Raw genomic sequence first — 6,867 nt, forward strand, 5'->3', positions numbered from 1 at the left:
AATTCAAAGTTACTCTAGTCCACCCGACCAAGGTGATTTCGCCTTTAACAAGGACTTAATTCACTAATCTTGAAAGATTACAACAAAGAGCGTCTAAGGAGATAAAGATCTCTTAGCCGTTTCAAGTTTACAGACTTCACAAGTCACCTGAGGAATATTCAGCATGTCATAAAAAATTACAGCTATGTGCTTAGTGCTTCTAGGTAAGCAGAAGTTACACAATATGAAAACAAAAATATTTCACTCTTAGAGCAATAACTCCTGTGAAAGATAATGATCAAGAATAAGAGAGATTTGTGATTTATTTGCAGTATTCTCGTGTGCTTCGTTATCTTGTTATGAAGATGATTCATCCTTTATATAGAGATTTATTGAAGAGACCGTTGGATGGGGAAATCTTGGAAATGATGGACTTTTAATGTCATTAATCTCTTTGTCCTTTCCATATCAATTTTGGAGCACGTTAACTCTCTTCCAAAAATAGATTCTTGCCAAAAGAGGAAGACTTCGCAGCTAAAACTTGGTGATCGTTCTGAGTCAAAGTATGCAAAGCTCATATGTTTCTGTTCAGCTTGTGTATTTTCAGATAGTTGCTGAAAGCTGATTGTCTTCAGAGGTTCTTGATGTCTTTCTGATAGTGATTTCTTCAGAGTAAAAAGTCATTAGATCCTACAGTGCACTGTTCAGATTCAGAGCGTCTGATTCTTCTCTCTACGTAGAACTTTGTGCGCTTTTTTTTGTTCAGAGTCAGAACCTATGCTTGAATAATCTTCTAAGTGGTCATTCTGGACTTACATGTATATCAGATGTATGCTTATTTGACCCTTTTTTCGATTAGAGTCCTGCACACTTAGATAAATTATGTTAGGGTACCCAATTGTTTCATCCTTTGTTATCATCAAAACTTTAGAGATGAATTGTAGACACATAATCTTGTTCTTACATATCCTACAGTCTTGATGTACTATTTTGTTGATGAAAATTCTGGTGTGCCTGTTGTCTGTTGGGTGAATTTATATTTCATCCATAATTTGAGTTGTTGTTGCTTTGACATTGTCAAATTATTTGTTGGTTATTCAATAATTTTATTACTTAATTTGTTGGAGGGCAATGTTTTGTGGGATGATTTCTAGCGCAAAGCTTACAATAGTAATTTTTCTAGTGTGTAGGCTCATCATGCCTTTCTTTGTGAAAGCTTTAACAAATGTTTTCTTACCTTGTATAAATAACTTTAAAAAGAGTTATTTAACAACTATTAATAGGGTAGTTGAAATAAAATGAAATATGCACAAATATAAACAAGAATACTTAAAATGATAAAAAACTGTTAATGCCAATCCTTAACAACGATGCCATTTTGTTTCACCTCAAAAGCAGGTGTTAATTATCGTCTCCAGAGGGACTAGTTGTGTTTCAAATATTGTTTAATATTTTTTATTACTTTAAGTTTGGTTTATCATATTGTTGATTGTTTTGTGAATACTTGAAATGTAAAGTAGCATGAAAAAAAATTAACTTCCAGTGTTTTAACAGTGAGAAAACTTTGTTGGGGTTAGATTTAATTGGCATATTATCATGTAGCATCCTTGCCAATAACATGTAATTATAATTAAGTATTAATACTATTGTTGTAAGATCTCATCATAGTTCATATCTGTGTAAACGACGAGAGATAGATTGTATTACCTAATAGACGATCTCTCAACCGATTAGCTAATAAGTCAACATTAAGTTTCAATAATAAATGCATATATTAAACCTAAATATATGTCTAGACTTTAGCATCCAATAGATGGAAGACTTGTATATAGTAATAACAAGTACCTTTTGAATATCAAGTTATACCATGAAAATATGTTTTAGGTAGTTAATCCAGATCTGGCATTAAGGATAAAGAATGCATTAATATTATAACTAAAGAAGAATTAGATAAAGCGTAATGGTTGGAATCAAAACATAAGCACTACGACAAATACATATAACCCCAAAAAATGAGAAAATTAGATACGCATACTCATTGTAGCTTTAGAATCAAGCCCTAGAAGAAAGATCTTGAACAACATATGTTTTCAATTCCCCAGGTAACACTTTTGCCTCCATTCTTCCTATCTTATTATCTCCTAATGTGATTTATGGTGAAAACCTAATTTCTATAGGAACTAACTCAAAACCTTTGATATATACAAATGAACTGCATGGCACCCCTATTTATAAGTTTTGAAAGGGTAGGCTAGCCAAGCGCATCACCCAGGCTTGCTTAGCGCGTCTACTTTTTTCTAGGCTAAGTAATTCCAACTCACTTACATCTAGCCTTGCAACTTAGGCTCTCTAAGTGCACCACCCACGCTCTCTTATCCACTAAAACATTCATTCACCTTGAAGTAACTTAACCATGGAGTCATGAATTGTCATTGCTCGCTAAGTGCGCCTATGCTATTGGCTTGGAGAGGTTGGCACATTTGCTCGCCAAGCACGCCAATGATCTTGGATTAGTGAGTCTTATTTTGTTGGGAAAGTACTTTGGCTTAGTATTTGTGTTGATTTGGTGGTTTCTTGATCCTTTTACCTATTTTTAATCAATACATACTTTAAATGTTCAAACAGACATTATATCACTTTTCATTTATAAGTAGATGGTGTTTACATTGGTTACTTACAAAATAAGTTTATAAGTGTCTATGAATTTAATGCATTTTGGGCACTTATCAACAACTCAGAACTTGATAGGCCCAAGAGAAATATAATAGGTTAGAGGATAATTCGGGCGAGCGTGATGGACCAAGAGATCACCATACTCGAACCAGCCCATTTGGGTAGGGATGCCCATACAAAACTATAGTGGTTAGGCGTTAATCTTCTAAAGGCATGGCATGTTTACTAGAATCAAATAATTATTACGGGTAAAAAAATGTTTGAATCACGCAATGTTGACTAGAATCCTAGAGGAATATTAATGCATTAGAGAGATTAACGGGGAAAAATACCTTATTCTCCCAAGAATTCCATCGAGTGCATCCATGGTGTTCAACATGCCCAAGACTCGAGAATAACTTATATGGTTCACACACACACAAATATATATATATATATATATATATATATATATATATATATATATATATATATATATATATATATATATATATATATATATATATATATATATATATATATATATATATATATATATATATATATATATATATATATATATATATATATATATATATATATATATATCCTTTGCAACAAAGGTGATCATTTTGTAAGCCTTAATGGTATTGTGACCACCATATTAGATTACACAGAGGCTCAACCTCGTCTCTAAAAAGTAAATAAGATGTCCCTTAAATGGTCAATCCTCTTCACAATATGATTCTGATTAATATTCCTAGGAAAAGGTCTTTAAGTGATTATGAGACCTCAAGAATGGATGTGTTTACCCTTTGATTCAATAGTTATCAACTACTAGTGACCTCTAGAAGCCCCTAAGGATATTGAAATACGATAGAACACTTGGCCTGATTACCACATTGAAATTATGGTCTATAACCTCACTTTCTTGGAAGAAAAGTGTCAGAATAAATGCAAATTATTTCTCCTCGTGCTGAAGAATATGATAATGGCAGTCTAAGATCCAAATCCATCAACTCTTCGGCCAAAGTGTCCAAAAGCTTCACGAAGACTTCAATGTCGAAAACAAATTTATGGTTTGTGGAAATCTTGTTAGGAATTAGACAGTGGAAGGAAATTTATTAAAGATCTAAATTGGAATATTTAATACATAAGTTGTTTGGTGAATGATGTGGACAAAAAAAATTGAAGATATATTTGTTAAATCAATGACTTCAAAAAGGAATAATGTTTTTCTAAGAAAATTCGAATGAAGAAATTGTGACTTTTAAAGACTTACTCTTGTGATTAAAAAATTATTCATTATGAGGATATGTTGAAGGCAAATAAACAGACTAATGGCAGTACATAGATGATTGACACTATTATACATAAAGAAGATTGAACCGTCAAATAATATAAATGGTTCTCTCGTCTATAAAAAATAAATATATGCCTTTAAACACCTATAGAGGAAGACTTGATAGTTTTTTGATTTGAATTGCACCAAATTCTATGAATGGAGGTGGATACTTTGAACAACTGGGTCAGGCGTCTCGTATCCAAAGATGTTCAGAATGAGTATATGAATACTCCCTCTCATTCCTTCTCCACCACTTAAGGCTCATGGAGCTATTCGTATCGTAACTGATAAGTGTTGAAAGAAGAAGAGTCTTTTTGTTATGCTTGAAGGATGCTCAACAATGATCTAGTTTTGATGTCCAGAGTCTTGCATGTGAAGCTTTAAATTGACTTGAGATCCAATGCAATGCAAGTGTAAAGGAATAACTCACTCTAGTGATCAAGGAACTTATGATCATTTGAATGAATAGGATTCCTAAAGGGAGAATGCAATTGTTCACGAGACATCACACAAAAGGTCTAAATCACAAATGTAATCAATTGATCAAATGTGAACTTGATCAAATAATAAAGGGCATTCCAAGAATCATACATTAATCAAATGAAAATATGAAGAGTGATAATGGCGTAAAAAAGGAATTAAATCATGTTTTAAACCCTAATTTCTAACATATCATTAATTGAAAAGGATACATTCTAACAATTAATCAATTAAGATCTTAAACCTAATTAAATCCTAATCTAATGGATTTCATCTATTAAAAAATCTATTTTAATATGTATTTTGAATGTTAGGGAAAAATGGTTAAAATAAAAATAAGCAAATAATCAATTAAAAAAAACTGCTAGGTGGTGTATTCAAAAGACTAGGTACATGAACTAACAATGGTGCATGCCCATATATCAGAAGCCTAAGGTGCATTTTTGTTTGTGAATCAGCACGGGGGTGCAGGCTGCAAATGGGGTGCATGGAGTAAAAGGCCCACCAAGGGCGCCACTAACAAGGCCCGTTTAGCCTGGTCCACCCAAAGGGCATGGTCAATGGTGCAATGAAAAGTCAACACAGTAGAAAGATGGGGACAATGCATACTGTCTGATGAAATGTGCTAGATCTGATGGCTAGGTGCGGGAATGCGCTATTACACATGCATGTATGGAATCATGATGTTTTATCTTGTGGCGTGTTTTTCTTATATGCACGCATAGCCAATAGTAATGTGCCAGATGGCGTAGAGAGGGAAAGGGAACAAAGGAAAAGTTGGCCATGGACATGTGTCATCATATTGTGCATTCTGGGTTTATTCCACATTTGTTTATTATTTTCTCATACATTCATGAATTTGATCCATCAAAATTCCTAAATCAAATAAATAATATGCAAATTATATATCACATGACATGAATTTTCGCAAGGAATCCAAATATTTGATCGAATTTTACCAATGAGCCACAAATTTTGAAGAATCGAACGAAAATGTGAAAAACAAAGTGTATATATAATGGATAATTCACATTCGTTATAATGATTCGTGAAAAAATAATCACATATTTCAGAATCGTGACGAAACATCGCTTCTAATGATATATTCACATGTTATTAATAGTTAAGAATTAAAAAACACTATTTTCAAGTTTATGTGTCTTTTGCCAAAATAAGTGATTATTCCAATAAGCTATTTCAAAATATTAACTTAAATTAATCAACAAGAAAATACTCAATAATTCATGGCAAGAGTGTGGAAGAGACAAAGGATTACCGACGGAGTGGAGGTTTGCTCGATTAGTATTAAAAATCAGAATGTCAAAAAGAAACCCGAAATACTTCAAGAATAAGCTCCTTTAATCCAATTAAATTCCAAGCTTGATGATTATTTTTTATGACGAATGAATGTAGAAGATGAATTTTGAATGTAGAATATTGATGAATAAGCTTGAATTGATGAATTTTGGATGATGATTGTGTGTGAATCTTGATGAACTTTAGATGGTGATTGTTGATGATATACTTTAGAAGATGATTGTTGATGATAATGTATGAATTGTTTATTGATACTTTGTGGAAATTGGTTTGTGGCTAAATTCCACCATTTTAGAACTTCAATGTGAAGTTCTAAATGTTAATGAAGATGAACTTTTGTGATGATGAGGGAGAAGGTGAATTGAGAGAGAATTTGAGAATAAAAAAGGGTGGAAAAATAATGGTTAATTGTGATTTCTTTAGTTAGGGTAGTTAACCCCCTAAAATGTGAGAAATGACATGTTTATATATACTTTGCAAGTGAATGAACACCCTTGGATTATAATCCAAGTGACGGGTTTATAAATGGTTAGAAATTAATTTAATCATTAGATGCAGATAACCAATTTCAACCCTTGAATTAATTATTAAGAGTGGTTAGGTTATAATGAAAAATTGGAACTTGGGATTTGTGTTTGTTTGGAAGTTATTTGTGTTAGTTTGGTAGGTATGGTAGTTAAGGGTTAATTAGATAATTAAATGATTGTGAGGAATGAGGTAGTTAGAGACTAATGGTGTTTGATTTTAGCAAAATTACCAAGTTAGAATGTAAGGCAAATGGTCACTAGTAATTAACTTGAATTTGAATGCTTTTTCCTTTGGTTTCCCAACACTTTTGCCTTGAATTTTTGGTGAATTCTCTCATGCCTTTAAGTGCTTCTGGGAAGTGATTTTGTGTTAAAAGTAAATACTTTTGCATGGTGTAAAATTATGAATCAAATTCTGAATTTTTGGGCTTGAAATGATGTTGGAAAGTGTTGAAAAATAAACCATGGAAGTGAAGACTGGTAGAAGATATAATTTGTTGGAAATTAGCACTTGACATAATCATGACACAAGTCATTTGTGATGAATGATGATGAATCTTTTGGTCA

This window comes from Lathyrus oleraceus, chromosome 5, assembly GCF_024323335.1.
Source record: "Lathyrus oleraceus cultivar Zhongwan6 chromosome 5, CAAS_Psat_ZW6_1.0, whole genome shotgun sequence".
NCBI lineage: Eukaryota > Viridiplantae > Streptophyta > Magnoliopsida > Fabales > Fabaceae > Lathyrus > Lathyrus oleraceus.